The sequence below is a fragment of the Schistocerca serialis genome, chromosome 6 (genome assembly GCF_023864345.2).
Source record: "Schistocerca serialis cubense isolate TAMUIC-IGC-003099 chromosome 6, iqSchSeri2.2, whole genome shotgun sequence".
Classification (NCBI taxonomy): domain Eukaryota; kingdom Metazoa; phylum Arthropoda; class Insecta; order Orthoptera; family Acrididae; genus Schistocerca; species Schistocerca serialis.
Genome location: NC_064643.1, coordinates 253,715,080 through 253,738,656, shown reverse-complemented (window position 1 = coordinate 253,738,656; position 23,577 = coordinate 253,715,080). Strand labels below are relative to the sequence as shown.

General features: G+C 39.6%; 1 non-coding gene across 1 annotated transcript; it reads right to left on the bottom strand.

The window, feature by feature from the left end:
- Positions 1-764: 764 nt before the first annotated feature.
- Trnas-cga (transfer RNA serine (anticodon CGA)) lies at positions 765-838 on the bottom strand. The gene has a single exon. It is a non-coding gene; the product is annotated as a tRNA-Ser (tRNA).
- Between the last annotated feature and the right edge of the window lie 22,739 nt (positions 839-23,577).

Genomic DNA, 23,577 nt, shown 5'->3' with positions numbered 1-23,577 from the left:
AATACTAATTTGTAATAAAGAAACAGCAACTGAAACTGATCGTTGAAACATTCAACTACACTACTGGCCATTAAAATAGCTACACCAAGGAGAAATGCAGCTGATAAACGGGTATTCATTGGACAAATATATTATACTAGAACTGACATGTGATTACATTTGCACGCAAATTGGGTGTATTGATCCTGACAAATCGGTACCCAGAACAATCACCTTTGACCGTAATAACGGCCTTGTTACGCCTCGGCATAGAGTCAAACAGAGCTTGGATGGCGTGTGCGCGTACAGCTGCCTATGCAGCTTCAACACGATACGACAGCTCATCACGGTATTGACTGGCGTATTGTGACGAGCCAGTTGCTCGGCCACCATTGACCAGACGTTTTCAGTTGGTGAGAGATCTGGAGAATGTGCTGGCCAGAGCAGCAGTCGAACATTTTCTGTATCCAGAAAGACCCGTACAGGACCTGCTACATGCGGTCGTGCACTATCCTGCTGAAATGTAGGGTTTCGCAGGGATCGAATGAAGGGTAGAGCGACGGGTCGTAACACATCTGAAATGTAACGTCCACTGTTCAAAGTACCGTCATTGCGAACAAGAGGTGACCGAGACGTGTAACCAATGGCACCCCATACCATCACGCCGGGTGATACGCCAGTATGGCGATGACGAATACATGCTTCCAATGTGTGTTCACCGCAATGTCACCAAACACGGATGCGACCATCATGATGCTGAAACTTCCTGGCAGATTAAAGCTGTGTGCCCGGACCGAGACTCGAACTCGGGACCTTTGCCTTTCGCGGGCAAGTGCTCTACCAACTGAGCTACCCAAGCACGACTCACGCCCCGTCCTCACAGCTTTACGTCCGCCAGTACCTCGTCTCCAACCTTCCAAACTTGGTTTGGTAGAGCACTTCCCCGCGAAAGGCAAAGGTCCCGAGTTCGAGTCTCGGTTCGGCACACAGTGCTAATCCGCCAGGAAGTTTCATATCAGCGCACACTCCGCTGCAGAGTGAAAATCTCATTCTGGTATCATGAAGCTGTAAACAGAACCTGGATTCATCAGAAAAAATTACGTTTTGCCATTCGTGCACCTAGGTTCGTCGTTGAGTACACCATCGCAGGTGCTCCTGTCTGTGATGCAGCGTCATGGGTAGCGGCAGCCATGGTCTCCGAGCTGATGGTCCATGCTGCTGCAAACGTCGTCGAACTGTTCGTACAGATGGTTGTTGTCTTGCAAACGTCCCCATCGTTTGACTCAGGGATCGAGACGTGGCTGCACGATTCGTTAAAGCCATGCGGATAAGATGCCTGTCATCTCGACTGCTAGTGATACGGGGCCGTTGGGATCCAGCACGGCGCTCCTTATTACTCTCCTGAACCCACCATATTCTGCTATCAGTCATTGGATCTCGACCAACGCGAGCAGCAGTGTCGCGATACGATAAACCGCACCGCGATAGGCTACAATCCGACCTTTATCAAAGTCGGGAACGTGATGGTACCGATTTCTCCTCCTTACACGAGGCATCACAACAACGTTTCACCAGGCAACGCCAATCAACTGCTGTTTGTGTATGAGAAATCGGTTGGAAACCTTCCTCATGTCAGCACGTTGTATATGTCGCCACCGGCGCCAACCTTGTGTGAATACTCTGATAAGCTAATCATCTGCATATCACAGCATCTTCTTCCTGTCGATTAAATTTCGCGTCTGTAGCACGTCATCTTCGTGGTGTAGCAATTTTAATGGCCAATAGTGTAAAACAGCGATAAATATTAATATTACCTCAATTTGTTAAAACTTGTTCAGAGCGTTGGCAGTTGCCTGAAGGAAGTTGCATTTCCGCCATTTTCTTCGTTCTTGCCTCGACAGGCAACTGGCGTCCAAACTAACATCAGGTCGTGACTGTAATACAGGAACACAGTAGTGGCAATAGCATTATCTCTCTGTCCGTTCGAGACCTTGTTCTCTTTCGACGGTGAAATTCGTCATTCTGTTTCGTCATTTCGGACTGATGACAGAATTCGGGACACTAAATTCTGGTGTCATATAACGTAGGCTGTGTAACGAGCTGCCATGCTACGCAAAGCGCACGGTAATTTCTGCAATCGCGTTTAATTTCGCCAGTTATTGTCCTGCACAGGTCCATATCTCATTTGTGTGAAACAACATAGCGCGCCCGTAATAGCGCTCCCATTCATTTCGTATACTCTATTTCATTTTAACCATGCGCCGATGATTGCTTCGCTTTCAGAGCTTTATGGAGCCTCTCTATGAGGAAAGACGTGTTGTTGACGATTCAGAATATCTCTGGAGGCAGGTTTAGATTTACAAACACATGTGCAGTGAACGTTTTTCCATATCTTGACGTATCACTATTTCTCTTCTACGATAGCTGGTCAATAATCACAGTTATTGGATGTTACTGACACAGCAGTTCCGTTTACTATTTTTAATTTCTTAATTTGCTGATTTTTAACTCAAGTATCAAATAATCTTTTAGTTACTCCAAATCTTCCAAATTTAATAGCTTCCTGTAAGCTGTGGTTGTAGTGTTCAGCAAAAAAGATTGGTCTGATGTATCTCTTCGTGCTAGTCCATCCTGTGCTAGTGTGTTCATCAATGCGTAACTACTGCAAACCACCAACTATGAGAACCTGTCCACTGAAGACAAACCTTGGTCTGCTCCTATTTCCAAAGTGAGTAAGGATCAAGGAAGAGGCCTCCCAGAAGATTGTGGGTACTGCAATCGGACGATCTCTGTGAACAGCTAACCACGGTAAACTCTTCCACGAAGGTACTACGATACGTCAACGATTATGCAAGGGAACCAATCTATGAACAGTCCTTTTCAGGCCTAGCCAAGCACGGAACACTCATCAGTCCTCATTGGTAACAACTTACGGACATGTCACTTGAGCAGTGAGTCAATTTCATAAGTTAAAAGTCAATATCTCTCCCACCTTTTGCTGGAGAATGATGTATACGCTATAGTAGTACAGGAAACTCACACCAAGAATGACAGCGAATCTTACAGATGAGGAACCTTATATATATATATATATATATATATATATATATATATATATATATATATATGTGTGTGTGTGTGTGTGTGTGTGTGTGTGTGTATGTGTGTGTTGTTTTATATATACGTTGTGGTTGGGCCCAAAGCGATCATCGATATGGCATTGCAACATGTGTCAAGTTCCATCTCGCTGTTTACAAAGTAAGTTATCTAGATAGAACACCAGATGTCTTTACTTTGCCTAGATATTGCAGGCAACACTTTTATATATATTCACAACCCTTCGAAAGTCAGTTGGTCAAAGCCGTCTGTAAGATCCTTCAGCCACCCAGTTGTGTACCGGTGATGTCTGGGGATATCAGGAAGAAGACAGCAATGGAGCTGTTCTAAATGAATCCATCTTGTGTACAATGCTAAGAATCCAAGAACATTACGATCTAGCAAATGGTTAAGGAAGTAATATCCCAATTTATGCATCATAGCTAGATATAATGGCACGACACAGTGAAAGGTCTTCAAGTCTTTCTGACACAGGCGGCGTAAGCCAGTCATAATTCACTATGCTACTGAAACTCTATTAGTTACGACTATATCTCAACCACACTGGAATTTCCAACTTGCTGATGGGGTTTCAGAAAGGTTTTGATAATAGGTTTTTAATAGATTACCCCAGTTCCATTAAAATTAAGATGAATCTGTTGGTGCGATTAAAGTTAATGCCAAGAAATTTATTCCACCTGGGTTTCGAAAGGAGTACATCTCTGGGTGGTCTCATGAAAGTGATGTTTTATATGCTAAATATCAGGAATCCCACAATGACACAACAGCTGATAACATCTTAAGAGTTCTCGATGAGGAAAGAAGGGAAAAGTGGCGTAAAACAACGACATGACTCAACTTTACACACTCTAGTCGGAAATCCTGAAACCTTATAGGAAAACAAGGTACAGTCCCAAAGTTGTCACGTACAGTCACACATGTAGATGAAAATTCTGTTGTAGCAATACTGTTGAAGATTTCGAAAACTAAAACGGACATTTTATACACATGGACCGTGAAAAAATAAGTCTATACAAAGAGCTCCCATCTAGAACCAGTTCCGGACTACTCACGTAACTTCCGTATTGATGAACTTGATATACTCTTCAGTACGAATAAGCTAAGGGTACCTATAGCAACTGGCTTTGATGTAGTATATCCAAAACTTCTTAAAGCCACTGGACCTTATCAAAATTCTAGCTCACTGAATTTTTCAGTGAGATTATGAGAACTGGTAAAGTAAGAAAGCTTTTCAAACGGGATAAGATAATTTCTATCCTAAAACCAAGGAAAGGCGGAACTGATGTTTCTCACTACAAACCAGAATCACTGCTCAGTATGGCTTACGAACTGCTAGAAAGGCTAACCGTACACCGCATTCAAGAGGCCATTGATCAAATCGCCTGTGTCGAACAAGGTGAAACAGCGGAGCCGAGTTTCGGGAAGGTCACAAATCAGTTGTAGATTTTACAGATCTTGCGGCAGTTTACAACACTGTTTCGAAGATCGGATTGATGCTGAAGTTTACTGAAATAATCCTGCAAAAGCTGGCGTTTATAGTTAACATGCTTTCTGTAATGCGCCTTCAGGTTCTCCTGAACGGACAAGCGGCGGATGGAGAACTATAAATAATAGTCTACCCAAGTAATGATCAGTTCTTGCCCCCATCCTGTTTACCTGGTACATCCATGACATGCAAGACATGGATTCCCTGAAAATTCAGTATGCAGATGACCTAGGATTATTCTTCCAGAGTAAAGACCTGACGCACTGTGTGAGATTGTACTGACGGGCGGTCTGACGAAATTGAATGATTACTTCCATAAAGGGAGACTTCAGGCTAACCCAGATAAAACTGAGACTACTGAATTCCACCTAAGTCATAAAGAAGCCCACAGGAAGCTACATGGGTCTTTATATGAAATCGAAGTACACCATATCTGCAACAGTCACACGTCTCAAGAGGGATCCTAAATACCACGCAAAACCTGGTCTAGGCTGAATCGCATTAGCACTGGGCAAGTGAAATGTGGTTACGCCATAGATAACTGGGGTATCCGACCATCTTCTGACTGCGACTACGACTGCAGAGTGGAGGAGCAGACAATAGATCGCATTGATAAGAAGTGCCCACTTCGAGCATTTAACGATGATGACTTTACATCATGTGACTCAAAGTGATCTTGACTGGTTGTCACATTTGGAAATTTCCATTTGACTTGCAGACACATTTGTATACTTGTGAAACCACACGTTGAGTAAATGACAAACCAATCTGAATATTGCTTGAAGTCTCAGGATCTGTCTTATTAACTGACCACTTCCTTTAATAAATTTGTGTACTCAATTTCTGTATTGCCAGTTCAGTTCAATTCCTAGTCATAAAACTGATCTATCCATCTAAGCTTCAGCATATCTCTGTAGCAACACATTTGAGAAACTTTTATTCCTATCTTGTCTCTCACGTGCGTTTCCCTTCCTTATAAGGCTACACTCGTTACAAATAACTTCAGAAAGGACTTCCCAGTATTTAAATCTCCATATGATATTAACAACTTCTACTTTTTGAGAGATGCTTTTTTTGCTTTTGGCATTGTCAATTTTACATGCTCTCCGGTCACTGTTAGGTTTTCACTACCTACATAACAAAACTCACTAATATTTTCAACGACCGGAAGAATTTGATGCACATCGGCATGTAGCTACTAAGAACGGCTACGGTACAAATATAGTCGATAATTACGATGTATAGGAAGAAGTTGAAGAGGGAAATTGACATTTCAAGAAGAATAATAATGTTAGAAAAAAATGAAGCCAGAAGTCTAGAATATGGAATTTCTTACCATTCCTTACGTCGACGGAGTTGCATATAAGACTGCCCATATTTTCGTGGAACAAGTAGAAGATATACTTCTTCAAACAAAATGCAGTGATAAAATGCAGTGATAAAATGAATTCAAGTGATAGATACGATGAATATTAATTTCAGTGCCTTAGTTATTGTAAACAATACTTAGTTCAAACAGGACTTCAGATGAACGTAATGTATAATGAAAATCTTAATATGAACAGGATATGATAGGTATAAAACAGCCAACCGGCTGCAACAAATTTTTCTTTTACCGGGGTTCTACAACGACTGTATGTGTCTTTATTAGAAAATCCCCCATTACCTACAAATATTATAAATAACCGTTGACATAGAGAAGAAGTAAGAACTAAACAGTTTTTAGTGCGAAGAAATTTATAAGAAGACGTACTTTCATGAGGCAATGGACGAACTAAATGAAGAACAATAATGCTCTCGTCACATAAAAATGCTTTCTTAAGAAGATAAAGTTAAAACCACATAAAAGTAAAGTTATTAAATCCGACGAAAGGCTGGTAACTACCAATGAAATTACAGCTACATGGAGTAGTGCATTACGAGCCGCGAAGAGCTGCAACAGGTAATGTTGTGGTTGGCAGAAGAGCCAACACCGTGTTACTAGAGGAGGCCGAAATGCACGCGTCTTAGCTCACGCAGGCTGGCGTGAGGTCTGGAACAGGACAAGGAACTTAGAATTTAGAAAAACGGACTTAGCTGGTGGAATACTTAACTTTAATCCATTAATGGTGAACGTCGCTCTTGACGGTACATGATTCACAATATCAATAGTAAATGAATATGGCGCCTTGCTAGGTCGTAGCAAATGACGTAGCTGAAGGCTATGCTAAACTATCGTCTCGGCAAATGAGAACGTAAGTAGGCAGTGAACCATCGCTAGCAAAGTCGGCTGTACAACTGGGGCGAGTGCTAGGAAGTCTCTCTAGACCTGCCGTGTGGCGGCGCTCGGTCTGCAATCACTGATAGTGGCGACACGCGGCCGATTTAAAGGCTACCACCTAGCAAGTGTGGTGTCTGGCAGTGACACCACAGGTAACACTCACTAAATATGACATCAGACTAAGAGGCTCACGTGCCGCAGTTGCCACAATGTGGACACGAAGCAAGTCGCGCCATCTAGTAACAGTCGAAGATAACAGTTGCTTAATTTACGAAAAATATATTAAATAGCAGATAAGTATTTATCTCACATATCAATAGCCCGTATTTCGCAAACTGAAAACGAAACAGCAACCATTCGTTACATTTTAGTAAGAAACAATTACAATGCAATAAATTAAAAAAAGAGACGAAACGATGTTTCGGATAATGCTCTGAGGTAACAAAGGTGTCAGATTTAGGTATTTCTTAGTGACGGCTTTATACTGTTAAAAACATTTTATTATGCAATTGCAGTGTTGTCCATTGAGAATGAAACCATCATTCAAAGAAAATGTTTGAAAATTTTTAATTATTCAGAAATATTAACCCTGAAGCCTTTCCTTTCTGTGTCCAGGATACTAACGTCATGAACTTCTTTGACTTCGGCAGGTAATTAATAAATGATCGGCAAAGGACACGTTATATACGTTTCCACCTGTTTCCCTAGGAAATGTTCTTTGTACATAACAGAAATTATTCTTCAATGTGTTCGTCTGTTGCTACACATGAGTACAGTCGTCTGATAAATATGTTCGAAGTAAAAACTGTTTGTATCTCTGTCTTTTTGTCTGAGTCTATGATTATTTATAATCTTTATAGCTGCTTGCGGATTTTCTGATGAAGATACATAGTAGGTGTCTAAACATGGTAAAAGTAAAATTTAGTTCCAAACGGTTGTCTGTTTTGTACTTATCATATTCTTGTACGGTTCCTGCCTCACAGCCACGTTTAAAATTGTAATAATATGAACATGACGAACCAGTCGACGTTTGACACACATCTTTAAGATGAAAAGTAGCACTGATGAAAATATAACGGCAGAAAAGATCAACACTTGGATGTACTAGAAGAAGTAGAGATTTGTAGGCACATTTTAAAAAATCCAAATAACATGTTAGATGATGAAATTGAGTTATGGAACAGAAATTTTACTAGAAACTTCAGTGACTTTCTCGTTGGAATATAAGTCCACTGTTGGTTTTTCATTATTTCTCACAGCTTAGGACGCCCTCCCTGCATACTGCTACGTTTATAGTTTACTTTCGGCCTTATATGTTTTGTAATATATTTTACTGGCTGAGCACAAACTAGGACCCTTTCAGTTTGAGAATGTGTTCTGCCGCCACATAAAAGTCAGAGGAAAGCGAGATATATAAAACCCAAATTGATATTGGTTCTCATTATAACCTCATTGTTATCCTACACTAAACCAAAACGAAGTTTAGTTTTGATGTTCTCGTCTCCCTTTTCTAACGTGTTTTAGCTGTATTTTATAGGCAGGATAAAGTGACCTAAATGATACAAAATCATTTAATTTGTCTGTATATTTGAAAGAAGGAGAGTAACTGCTGGGAAAAAATTGGAAAGATTAGATAGTATTCGCTCCTTTAAAATGACACGGTATTTACTTTTTTAATGTTACAAACACAGGCAAGGAAAAAACAAAAAACAGTATACTTGTTTTGAACTTAAGTTCTTAATACGACACGGCTTTTTCAAAATGAGATAGACATGTGATATTGCTATGTACATCGAATGCAGGAAGTTGGGATCTTAAAAATGACTTAGAGAGCACACGAAATGATACATATGTATAACAGGGATTTTTCTCTGGGTCTATTTCTGGGATATAAACGGCATGTAACGTGCATCAGAGTGAACTACAGAAATCCCATTATTTGCTTTTCCTATTGATAATACTCTAAAATCTACCACCATTGGGTTAGATCTAATTACTATTGCACTTAACATATTGACACGAACAGAAATAAGAGATACGCCAAAGAGAACGAATAAAGAGAATGAATCAGTAATACTTTTCCTTGAATATCAATGGGATAGTTAAATACAAAGCAATATCCTCTTTTGATGTTCCCCGACGCAAGTAGCGACATGACGAATTGGTAATTCGTAATTTACCTATCAAATTACTTTTACTGATAGTGCACTTCGTCTGCAGGCCACAAGTGGCCCATCGGGACCATCCGACCGTCATGTCATCCTGAGCTGAAGATACGGATAGGAGCACACCGCTCTGCCGGTCGTTATGGTGATTTTCTTTGACCGGAGGCACTACTGTTCGGCCAAGTAGCTCCTCAATTGACATCACGAGGCTGAGTGCACCCCGGAACTTTTACTGATAAGATAAACGTATTTTTCATTTGATTTACGATTTTTTCCTTGAACGTACTTTACAGTCATTTAAAAAATGTGTGAATCCCTAGACCAAACTGCATAGGACATCGGTCTTTAGACTTACACACTACTTAAACTAACCTGTGCTAAGAACAACTTACACACCCATGCCCGAGGGAGGACTCGAACCTCCGGCAGGAGGGGCCGCGCAGTCCGTGACATAACGCCTCAAACAGCGTGTCCACTCAGCGCGGCTACAGTCACTTCTTCTGGGTCATTTTCCAGTACCTTTCGCATGGTGCAGACGTAACTGTAGTGACGTGACTTAATGCTCTCTCCTCGAAATGTATCCAGAATATAATGCCGTGAGCCTATACATGCTGGATCGGTCATTAGGGTAGGATCTGGTATCGACTCTCCAATGGAATAGACATGATTCATGCGACAGTGAGTCACTTTTGGGAATCAAGATTGTTATATTTTGGAATGGAACGTATCATATTTGATTATATTAAATGTTTAAAAACGATTTCTTTGTGATAATTGTAACAATTTGAATATTTCAGCAGTCTGAGCGCAATTTAGTGTGTGACACGAATTTGGTTGGTACGCAGTCGATGTCGGCTAATTATAAAATCCGGTCCAAGTGCCAAAAATAAAAAATATTCATTTTATTGTCAAAATATGGGCTAGTTACCTAACCTTCCTCGGTAAAAACTGGGCTGTCTAGTAATCAGTGTGGAAGTGGTTTAACACATTGTCACCAGAATGCGCCAGGTGCTAAGAGCCACCTGTTCTGAAGCAAAATCCGGGCTATGTGCCTGTGCTGTTGTTTTTGGTTTAAGGTTCGATTGTGCTCAAGCTGCAGTGATTAGTCCTGTCTGTTGTGTTTACTATTGTGGTTTATGTGACAAATGAAACAACAAAATGTCGGTAAAGGTGTGAAGGTAGTGTTTCCCAAATAAATAAGAAGCTAAGAGCCGAGAAAAAACCATATGAGAGAAATAAGAATGTTAGTGTACATCAAAAACAACCTCGATCTAAGGCGGTATGTGTGTATGACAACTTTAACGCCTTAGAACTGAGGCTTTTCTGAAGAACTTTGCTTGATTATGATTTTTTGTGCCGTTTTAAGCTAACCCGTGTTTAGATTATGCAGCCTACGTTACGTTATGTTTGGCTTGGTTTCTGGACTATAGTAGACCTAGCAACTGTGTAGAGTAGCAAATTCGTGGCAGACACAAATTATTTAATTCCTTTAATTCCAGTGTTTGTTTGTTGTAGGTTTCATGCGGGTGCCGCTATCATTGTATAGACATTGCATTTGAACACAAATTATTCGCAGTCAATCAGTTGTGTGAACTAGGTGATATCGTTAGGCAAAACTCTTATTTGGTGGGAAATGGAAGTGTAGGCAATGTTAGGAGAAGGTCTCATGGTTCTTATGAAGAACCCGAGGAGAGTCGCAGACAGACTAGTGTTTTATACGGTTCCTGATGACGAAGGCGTACATTTTCAAGTATGCAAAAAAATCTTTGTGGAAATACACAAAATTACCGGACGAAGAATGGAAACCTTGGTAAAAGCAAAAAAGAGTGGTGATATTACCTACGTTGAACGTAGAAGAACTAAAAACGAAGAAAGGAAATATAAAGCTGCTGATGTAAAACACATTGTTGAACACATAAAAAGTTTCCCCAAGGGTGAAAGCCATTACACAAGGGCTAAAAGCTCCCTTCTATTTTTACGCCAAGATTTAAATTACAGCAGAATGTATGAGGCTTTATTTACGCTTTATCCAAACACAAACATGAGATATCTGTACTACAAAATGTACTGAAAGAAAACTTTCCCTAACTGAGATTTCACCGCCCTAGGAATGATACCTGTAACATATGTGACCGATCGTTGTACAGGAAATGCTGTCCAGTCCAAACAATTGAAATTTCAGCCAATGAACGGACGGCAAAATCCACAATTACGGCAATCCAATATAATCGGGGACGACTCCCAATACCAAAAACGGCGACGTTTCCTCCAAGTCACTAGTGGCCTTGTTGGCACGCATGATCAGTCTTTCAGAGCTGGCCGCCGCCAGGCAGCATCGCATTCCAGGACTCGGTTCTTACTAACTCCCGGCGACGCGCAGAGCTTGGTTTCCACGTAGCAAAGGCAACGATAAGTCCAGAGACACTATTCTACTGTCACACCACATATCGGTATTTCAGAAAGATAGACAAATAAAGAAGCCAACGATTTGACTCGAGCTGGCACGGCTGAAATATTTGTGATAGGTACGATTCTATTATGAAGAAACTGGAAAGTTTTCGCTGTATGAGTTTGAGGACCTCTTATACTACAAGTAATACTATGTGGTTTTATAAAATGCGAAACTAATGCTAGCTGTCATATCGTTTAAGTTCATAGACCGTATTACATATAAGCTCTTCCATTTTAGTTCAGCAATGTGAAGTCGTGACTAGCAACAGCATTTTCTATTTGAACTGTAACAGAAAGGGGAACAGCAAAAAAGCTTTCATTATGATCCATTCAAATCTTACATTATGAATAACTCTAATTAGAAAACTGAGACCTTTTTAAAACGAAAGTCTGTGTCAGTATATTACTTTGCGTATACGTTCGACTACAGTATGGAAAAATAATTGGAAACTGTATTCGCCACTATAACATATGAGAGTGGTCTTATCCAGTTTTTAGTACTGTTCCTTTATAAAAGATATAATCAGCTTCATAGCCGCCTGTATTTGTAATAGAAAGACGTTAGAGTTTGTATTTATGTGTATTTATATACGATTATCTGTCATATAAAACTGTAATATCCCAGGATTTAACCAGCGTAACTAACATTGTTCTGCTTATTGCAAATCCTCTCACAAACGTACTACCTTGTACGAGGATAATGTGTACAAGTATGTTTGGGTAACCCAAGTGTTTAATCGTTACCATAAAGTTACGATATCGCAGAATCGCTATCACTGATTTCCTACTTAAATAGAGATAAGGTGAGGCAACCTCTAAGATCATTGCCCATTGCCGGGTATGAAATTCCATTCGACAGCAATGATATCGATTTGCGATGGTAAAGTCGTAGTCGTAATTACTTTTCTGACCATGTGAATATAAACGACATAAAATAGTCCTCTTCGTCATTAACGAAGCTAAATAATATAATCCATCTGCTTCATTGCAAACTCTCTTCTAAATTAACTTTGCAGGTTTGTTTATCATCACGAGGGAAAATAGCTGGTAGCTGAAATGACGGAGTAGATGACTGATGAGCTTCTTCCACATAAACTACAGTCAATAAAAAAATATGTACCCCAGATCTGCAAAAACGTGTATAAGTCAAATCAGCCACAAATCATTCGTCATAAGATTCTTCCCAGTCTACGAAATATTCTACAACATTTCCACTGATTTCGGAGCAGGAAAAAATAAAAACATCATTAACCTAAATTATTCATTTGTATATTAATACACTTGAGACAATATTCAGTTAAACACAAATAATTAGCTACAAAATGTGAGTCACATTCAGTTTTATTTATTCGTAAAGACAACTGGAATTTTATACATGGAGATAATAAGGAATGGGATGCCCCTAATATCGTGTCGAACCTGCTTTTTCCCGGCTTAGTGCAGCAGATCGACGTAGCGTGGACTCAACGAGTCGCTGGAAGTCCGCTGCAGAAATACTGCAGAAATACCTCTATAGTAGTCCATAACTGCGAAGGTGTTGCCTGTGCAGGATTATGGGTACGAACCGACCTCTAGATTATGTCTCATAAATAATCGATAGGATTCATGTCGGGTGATCTTGGTGGCCAAATCATTCGCTCGTATTGTCCAGAATGTTATTCATACCAATCGCGAAAAATTGTGGCCCAGTGACACAGTACATTGTCATCCACAAAAATTCCTTCGCTGTTTGGGACATGAGGTCCATGAATGGCTGCAAAAAGTCTCCAAGTAGCCGAACTTAATCATTTCCAGTCGATGATCGGTTCATTTGAACCAGAGGACTGTGGAAACACAGCCCACACCATTATAGATCCACCATCAGCTTATACAGTGCCTTGTTGACAATTTGGTCCATTGCTTCCTGTGGTCTTCGCCACACTCGAACTATACTATCAGCTCTTACCAACTGAAATCGGGTCTCATCTGACGAGGCCACGATTTTGCAGTCGTCTAGGGTCCAACAGATATGGTTATGGGTCCGAAAGAGGAGCTGCAGGTGATGTCGTACCGTTAGCAAAGCCACTCACGTCGATCGTCTGCTGCCATAAACCATTAACGCCAAATTTCGACGCACTGTCCTAATGGATAACACGTCGCACCTCTCGCGTTTTTTATGTCTTTATTTCACGCAGTTTGGCTTGTCTGTTAACACTGAAACGTCTACGCAAACACCGCTGCTCTCAGAAGGGAAGTGAAGCAGTTGCGTTGTCCGTGGTGAGAGGTAACATCTGAAATTTGGTATGCTCCTGACACTCATGATGCTGTGGATCTCGGAAACTGAAGTGCCAAATGATATCCCAAATAGAATGTCCCAAGCTTCTAGCTCGAACTACCATTCAGCGTCAGTTGGTGTGAGGGGGAAGTCGCATTACAGCTTCTGTCTTCCACTGCTGTAAGGATTGAGCGTTAGTAGTACTATTGTCTGTTGTAGCCTCAGTGTGATGAAAACTGCCATAGAGGAGGAACTGAAGGTTTCATAAGTTTATCCTCGGAAAATTTTTGTTGTACAGTAAAATTTCTGAATATGTCGATATGGTTTAAAAACTTGGGGTCAATAACAACTGTGTTCAGGTGCTGAGTTCGTACCAAAAGGTATTGTGGAACAGTGACGCTCGCACATTCTCTAAAACGTCATGCTGGGGAAAGTTGGACTCTTAGGAGCATGTTGGCAGAGTGTACGTCACCCGTGCCCACTTTCTTCAAATTGTTTCCTGGTAAATGTGTATTATGCTGAAACATATTTTCGTAGCTTTTTGTTGGATTTGGTATTTCGGTTAATTCTCATTTGGAGATAGTGAATAGAGCTATAGTTGCTAGAAAATAGAGACCCAAGTGAAGCAATCGAAACATTTCCGTTCCACGTATTCTTCTGTTTATGTTCCGTAGAGGAGTCACAGCAGCGGAGGCAACCAGAAACATTTGTGCCTTGCATAGGAATAATGCCATTAAGCCAAGCACGGCAAGAAAATAAATTTCTCATTTGAAGGAGGCTCGTTTTAACATTTGTGACTCCACGTTCAGGAGGACCTCCAGGGTTTGACGAAGATCGTTTAAACTCAATCCACAATGATTCACGCCAGTTTACTTGAAAACTGGCAAATGTGATCAATTGTGATCATTTCACTGTGATCATTTCACTGTCGTGTGACAGGGGAAGTTCATGAATCGGGTATATGGATACCGCATGCTCTAAGCCAAAATCACAGAGGTCAGCTGGTGGTCGGCCATATATGCATCTCCGCTTGCTCATGATCAATTGGCTCATGAACAAAACCGACTGTTGCTATCCTGTATCGAGAAATACTGTCTTAATGCTGACATAAGGAAAAGAGATGAATGACTGAGCCCAAACGAACCAACAACTTCTCATATACAGATCCTCACGCACCTATAGAAGATAGTGTTATGCATCTGGTGCAACAGCGACGGTGTGGTCTACTACGAATTTCTTCCCCGATGTGCAGCTATTACTGCTGACGTTTTGCAGACGTAATGCAAGAAGATCGACCAGGAGGACTCCGTGAACTGATGCTACACCAGTATAACGCCTGCCTGCATTCTATTAGACTGACAAAAACACTGTACAGGAATTCGGTAGGTAAGTCATTCACTAGCAGTGTTATTCACCTGCTCTTGAACCCTAAGATATTCACCTTTTTCCGCTTTCTTTCAAGGAACTTCCGTTCAGAATGAAAATGTACTCGCTACGAGCTCTTCGCCTCAAAGACCACGTGATATCACATAGTTGTGGAATCAAAAAGCTATCGCACCATTGGGATGCTGTTGTAAGTATTGAAGGATAATTGTTACTGACGAAAAAAGTCTCTGTTATTTATATCTATTGCGTTTATTAAACTTACGGAATAACTATACGAGCTTAGGCTTATTCTTATACCAGTATAGTTACAGGTCTGTAACCAGTAATAAGAAAAGGAAGTCTGAAAAAGTGAAGCATTCTGCTCGGACGTTACGACAGGTCTGCCACCTTTATGCTAAACTGAAGCTTCTTAACAAGTCATACACAGTATATTAGGAGTAAATTTGATAGTGAATATGTGAGAAATCAAGTTAGGTCAGAATACAAACCCTAAACACCTGCATTTCTTATTGCATCTGAACTGCATTATCGCCATTATTTCATTTTGCCCCTACTATAGTTTGCAGATGTGTTTGTTCTTGTTCATGTCTTTGTAACTTGGGAAAGAGACATTATTCATCAAAGGCACCGACGTAACCTAAACAGTCTTGTGGGACAGAACGACTGTGGGTAAACATAAGTTCGCCGCAAGGACAGATCTTGTCAGCGACGTATTTCGTATAGCTACTGACATTGATATAATAATCGATTTAGACTTGTGTTAGCCATTCACTCACAAGTATGCATGTTTTTACTTTACGTTTAATAAACTAGCCACATTGAACCTTAGCAGTAAAGCTATAAACAAAGAAATGGACATCATTGTTCAAGTAGGACCACCTAGTGGATACGCAGAAAAATCTATGTGTGAAATGGGTGAAAAAGTAGCATTGACTTGCCAGGTTCAGCTTTTCATTTAGCACGTGTTTCATCATGCTTCCTGTTGGTTTATATTTATTACCCATCGCTTCCGGTCAGTTAATCTGATGTTGTCACTGTTACACTCGACTTGAGATTAATATATCTGTTCTAGCAACCCGTCTTGTTAGTGGTTATCAGCTCCTTATGTTAGTTTTGTTGAATATTTTATGTAACAATTTTTTCGCTTTACTCATTTCTGGCCACTTAAGGTTCTTTAATAGAGGTAAGTGCTGCCTTTCTTCCTTTTATGTATCTTTGGTTATACTGTACGTCGTTTGGTCATACAGTAATTTAACTATGTCCCAGTTATGCATTTTTTTTGTTGCCCTGTGACTGCCTCTAAGAGCCATGTGTTCGGAAATCATCCTGTTGCTTTACTCGTCACCCTTTACTTAACTTATAATTTGATTCCAAATCATCATTTGTTAGTATGTCATGTGCTTCAGCTGGACATCTATGCTGTATGCGAATTTAATCTGATATAGAGCTATTACTTGCTTGGATACTACTCACCTAAATAAAGTTCAAGTTTTTATGCTTTTCGTTGTAGGATTATTCCTTGAGAGGAAGTGTTTTAAGGTTTTTGAGGAGTTAGTAATTGATAAACATAATGAATTTGAAAAATTCGTCGCTGATTGTTGCACTTTTTCTTCCTCATTCAGGTTAGTGTGCTACCACGTGGTTCTCAAAAAAGTCATCTTTTCTATGCGAATCCTACTGTCCTTACATGGGCAAGATTTTGTATTGTTGGACATTCTTCCGTATTCTTGTGGATAGCATTTATAATGGTCATAAGGCCTGACATGGCTCTTAATGCCTAAAGCTGTAAATTTGTTTATACACTATTGTCCAAAGTGCGGCGCTTCGTTTTATTAGGAATATTCTAGTGCTATTCGGCTTCTGTCAACTTTTTAGTCGTTGCTCTTATGCGCCCTACTGTAATTGTATTTTGTATTGTAATGATATTCTGCATTAATAGTAAATTCATATACTGGCTTCTGAGCCTCTGATTATTATAAAATTCACTTATGTATTTAGTGTTCGGTAAAGATGCCTCTCCTTAACCCAGTTTTCCCTACTCGTGGCCCTGTTTTCTTATTTTTTTCTTTTTTGTTGTTGTTATTGTATACCGTCCTCAGATTAATCAATTCGTCTTATGCTTGTTTGTTTGTACGAATATTGTATTATCAGTGACCTACAATTTCACCATTTTTTTCTTGGCAGTCTTGCTCTTCCCTCTACCTTTTCTTCTCTTTCTTTCCTGCCGCTCAACGTTAACGTACGTGTTATGGGTCACGTTCTGTTGTTACATACTTGTTCTTATTATACATACTTAGGTTCAGCCTTAGGCCTTGTTCATACTTTATATTATTTTATTTTCGTTATTAATCTGCTGTTGATAAGCTGTTGATTTACTTATGCGGTCGTATACAGCGTCACAGTACCAATTAAATCCCTCCAACTGGTGGCAGTTCCCGTCAACTAAGATTCGTAAATCTGCTAACCGAATCATGTATGCTTTATGCACTGCTGTACATACAATTGTTTCTACAATATCTTTAGTTTGATATTTAGGTCCTTATTCGTATTATGGACTTAGTGATTCGATATCAAGTTGTTCAGTTGTTTCTGAGTCCATAAGATGGCGCCATTGTTCTTAAAGATTACGGCAGTTTGTGGTAAGTTCTCTTCATTAAGCTTTGCTACGCTGTGATTCTGTCAGATCAGTTCTGATGCTGACGGTTGGCACATCTGACTCAGTAATCTGTGTAAAAATTTTTCTATTTGCTATTTCTTCCCTTCGAACATTCTTTGTAACACCTTTCGTAAATTTACTTTAAGTGGCCTTCTTCCCTTGTGCTTGTTTTTATAACTTTGCATTTTTCCTTTCCAGGTCTTTTAATGTAGGGCTGTGCCCGAAACGCGTCAATAAATAAAATTTTCGAACAGAAAGTGAGCAGCTATTCTAGCGACGTATTCACCAGTGACGTAACTCTCCTCCTGTTTAAATCATAGCTGCAGCCTCCCGCGCGACATCCTGTTGCAACTTGTGTTATAGACTCGAGGGCAGAAGACGGATAGGACAAACACATAGAGGATGGTGAGATCAGCATAATTTTGATAACCATGACGCACACACACAAAATATATATATATATATATATATATATATATATATATATATATATATATATATATATGATGGCTGTATTTTAATGCTCGAGTATGTTCCTATTTGTAACTACAAAAAGGTTGTCGGCCGAGTGTGCCATGTTGTACTTGTTTCCTGACTAATGAGATACATGCACTTTGCTACAGCAGTCTGTATTACATGGAATAATAAACCAGTCATGTTAATTTTTGCCAGAAGTTAAAAAAATTAGCAGTAACAAAAGCACAGAAACTGAAAAAATGACGAACAATAATCCCATGGGAGGATTCTATCCACCAAAACCGTTGGTTGTGATTACAGGAAACATGGTAATTCTAGAACTCCTCGTTCAAAAAGTGAGTACTGTAATAAGGACTGAGAACTCACTAAATCTTCAAAAAATGGTGTCCGAATAGATATCTTGATGACATCATGGCACATACCATAACATGAGCATGTTCCATTCCATAAACAATTTGAGTGCTACGCCATAGCGATGCAAATAAATACCAAACCCCAATATATGCACCCAGTAATATTTATTTCCATCGTTATGCTTTATATAACATGTTAGAATATGGCTCAGCCTCACTCCAGAAGTTTCTCAGCAAATCATAGTTGTAGCCCTATATTCCAGAAGGATGATACTTTGATCTATGGAAAAAATAAAAGAATTTAATGAAGCAAATTATACAGAGATTGGAAAATGTAAGCATTTCACTGGATAACGACAAAAGCTAATTTGATATGAAAGAAGCAAAGTTCTTAAGACAAAATTTAAAGGAGACTTCACCCTGACCCTGATACAATAATTGCCATTAATGAACTTCTGATTTCACAAAACGAAAAGTAACGTTAATGTGCATTAAGGATGGCGAATTATTTGACTAAGTAGGACTAAATATCAAATCCTTCTGAACTGATAGCTCCTTTACAGCAGTTGTAAAGGAAAGAAACTGAATGTAAATGGTATTTGAGACAACAGCAAACACTTACGGAAATAGAACAATAGCTCCGAACACACTCAGTGCTTCATTATTATAGTGTAGTTGAGGAGGTGAAGTTTTCAGTTGATGCCAGCCAAAGTGCTGTAGGAGCTGTCTTACTAAAAGGTGAACAACAAGTTGCATATGCTATTAAGTCTGTGTCACCAGCACAGCGGTTACACTCACCAACAGAAAAAGACTCTATGTCAATTATATTTGCAAGCAAAGAATTAGATGAATATTTTTACGGACAGAAGCTGATTATTGAAACTGATCACAAACACCAGGAGACAGTTAAAACGTCATTGGAAGGTGCCACTGCAAGACTAAGATGCATTATTTTGGAAATTTTGCAATAATCTCCTAACGCAATTTGTGCTAAAGTGTTAAATATACCAGTACCTGATGTTCTAAGTAGAGACTGAAAGGAACAAGAAGATAAATTAGAAAACGAATAACTAGAAGTACTGGTAGTTTTACCTGTCATGGAATAATTATCCTCTCACTGAAAGAAGCTGTTTATTTCTACCATACGTAATGCAAGGATTTCCAGATGCAATTAAGATTATTCCACAACAATTGTCACATTTTTGGACCTTTAAAGAAATGACAACCCATGCAGAAGGAACTTTGGACAAAGATAAAATGATGGTTATAGTAGTACAATTAATTGAAAGCCACTGAAATCAATCCATGAAGGGCACCTTAACATGGATAACTGAAGAGAGTTAGAGAATATATGTACTGGAAAACATGACACCCAGCAGAACTTCGCCTCCTCCCCTAGATACTGTAGGCAGACAGGGAGGATATTCTGGAAGCCTTTGAGTGCTTCCTCCGCTAGGATCATGCACTGGATAGCCTGTAGTGGATTCAGTGTGTTAGGACAATGTTTGACCGCCGCACAGATTCTCAAATGTAAAATAATGAATAAAGTCCAGTATCGAAAAGCATTTACGGCTACATATAGCGAATAACGCACGCCCCTGAAGGAACTGCATGCCGATTTTACATTGGATACTCAGCGGCATCATGTCCAGAAGTAGCTGAAATCATCAAGAATCTCTTGAGCTGCGAGTAATTCCGCGCGATTTAAACGGGGTGCAGATAATTAATGGTTACAAAAAGTTTACCAGATAGGGATGGACACAATATTTTCCTTTTTGCATCAGTGTTGAAACTGGTTTCATGCGTCCTATGACGAGTTCCTCTCCTGCGTGAACCTCACAATCTCAGAGTAGCACTTCACCGACATATTCGTATCTCTGTCTTCCCCCACCGTTTTACACTCTACAAATTCATCAAGTGGAAGTCATTCCTTGATTTCTTAGCATACGTCATGTCGATATATCTCTTCTCCCTGTCACTGTTTTCAATACGTCACTCTTCCTGCCGTTCAGTGGAGAACATCTTCATTTTGATATCAGCGGTCATACTCTGGGATACGTATTACGGACGAATTAATTATATTATCATCTTCTGCCCGTTCTTGTGGTACTCGAATAACGTTGAAATTATTTCTTTTCAGTATTATTGCACTAAGGGATACTCTCTGAACTAATGGGTAAGTGTGCAGGTTCATATTCTGCCGTGTTTAAAATGAAAGTTGAATTGTCATCACATGTAACTGCCGCTCCACGTAAGGTCTAACGTCTCTCTCTCTCTCTCTCTCTTTCTCTTTCTCTCTCTCTCTCTCTCTCTCTCACTCACACACGCACGCACACACACACACACACACACACACACACACACACACACACACACACACACACACACACATACTCTGGACTTCTTAAAGACCATCACTTCTTTTGACTGACATACTTTCTGAACTGGAAGGAATTTAATAAGAATAATCGTTTATGGAGCGATTGAGTCTACTTACTCCAACGCACTAAATTACTAAGTAAATCTTTATTTGCTCTCTCGCCACGTAACTTTGAGGAGCTCGCGTGGTGAACTGAGAGTCCCGTATTGGTGAGTGTAATCTGTTACGAGCAGCTGAACTTTTCCATCAATTACCTCCAGTAACAAGAAGCGCAGTGAATAGGACTTTGGTACGGAATGCGGAAGGATCAAGTTTCTAACTCTCTTCAAATTCCTAGTTTGAATGTTTGTGGTGTCCCAAAATAATTCTAAATTATCTGGGAGACGATTTCATTAAGATCGATTGGTTGAAGCGTATTGCATCCAGCTCCAAAAATATGTTTTTTTTCTGTTTAAGAGTCCATGTCAAAATAATTTTTTTCTTTAGTGGGTTGACTGAATTGGAAATGATACACGAGTGTTGTACATGATTATTTTAACTGTAGTAAAAGGACCAGTTAAAATTTTATACTGTTTACAAGCTGTAAACTTAACAGTTAGTAATAACACTTCGGTTTATAACCTTTCGCCAGGGTCGTTAGTCGTAGAATTATACATGATTGGTTTCTCATTCAATTTCTATTCAACATTTGTAGATTGCTTATTTACACTAATACAATGTGGATTTGCTTCTGTTAACTGTTCTGTTATGGATGTCAAACGTTAATTTATTTTCTCGTTTATAGCTGTAAATTGCTCAATTTCGCCGTTGAATTGTCTGCTGACCGCTTCATCAGTTCGATTATTCCCTATGTGATCCTCGTAGTACCTAATCTGATTTCTCATCGTTATCATTCCCTGCTCGGCAATAAATTACTCATTTACAAAAGATAAAAGTTCTGTTTTCCATACAGTGTAATGCTGCGTAGAAATGATGTTCCATTCCAGTTTTACTATCAGGTAATTCTACAGGCTGTAGAAGTTCCGACATTTGAATTGCCATTGGACAGCAAGAATTTATTTATTTACATTACGCACAAACGCTCAATAATGCTCATTGTGGATAACTTTGACCTATTTGATAATGAAAAAACAAAATGGATTATGACCTGTTGCATTGCCTTTGGAGGACATCACATTTCCACGTAAGAACCAAAAGTAGTCGAAGCTTATGAATGACCAGAAGAGGTTGTGGCAGTCGTGGGTGAATACATCGCAAACTTCACAGAATCGTAAACGGTGATGGAATATAACCATTGTAAATACTTCTAATTAACATCACATTTCCTCTTAAGAAACACAACGTGATTGAAGCTTATGAACGACCAAGAGAGGTTTTGTCAGTCGTGGGTGAATATATTGCAAACTTCACAGAATCAGAAACGGTGATGGAATACAGCCAATGTAAATAATGTGCTCAATTTGCAAAAGTAAATACAGCAACAAATTATGGAAATTTTTTCTAAAGACGAAAGAAAAATAAGTTATTTCAATGGCGAGCCTTGGACTCTCCTTGTGACTCTGTAATAACGACCCTGTTTCGTAGACTGTTTGCTTAAGCGTTACTTCGTGGAACCACACCAACTTAGATAACGAAATTTCCATACTTTTTGTCATGTTGCCCAGCATCTTTTCCTATCACGTGGTAATCTTTTCACATTAGGGGTAACTGCAACACGTAACACCATCTGCAGTTTGTTTTGTACATTGTAGTCTTTCCCTGTCCCACTACTTAACTCCACTTCTGTTCTCTACAGCACCACTTTTGCTGTTTACGGATGTCGTAATAGATGCCCTTTTAAAGAAAATTGGTGTCGGACCAGCCTTGAACCCAAATTTCCTTGTTGTTGCAAGCGATCCCTTTAACCACCTCGGCTGTCCATGCACGCATCCTAGCCGACATAAATGTTCATGTGTAGCACTGTCTACATTCCTATCTCACAGTTTCCTACATTAAATCCCCGATCTGGCTAAAATTCTCGCATGATACTAACAGTCAGCATATCCATACCTAACGCAGCTGATGCCGTTGCCCAACGAAAGTAAAAGGTTAGAAGTAGGCTGGCGCAGATCAAAAACACAGGTCAGTAATTTAATGCTGCAAGTACCAAACACTGTCACGGAATGGAGGAAGAAGCTTCCAAAAGTGTGTGTCTGGAGCGTAATACTATGTGGATGTGAGTTGTGTGCAACGAGGAATCTGCAAGTATTTGAACTGTGGTGATATATACTTTCGTCAAATATTACAGGGACAAACATACAACGGGGAGAGGAAAATAGTTTTCGTTTCATTGAATAATAGAACAACAGAATGGCGTATTACGCTCTGGGTGTAATAGAATCATTTAGAAGATATCTTCGAAGCGTGAGGTACAAAATGTTGAACGAATTATGACTACAGGTTTCATTGTTACCTCGCCGAATACGTTTTTAACATTTTATTGGTGAGAAGCTTTTCTATATCTTTCTTTGCAGATTTCTGGGATGGCGGATGATAATATTTAACCGGGCTTTTAGGAAAATTAGTGCCATCGGCAGGTTCAGCACCTAGTGTTAACGGGACAGCGTGCTGGTA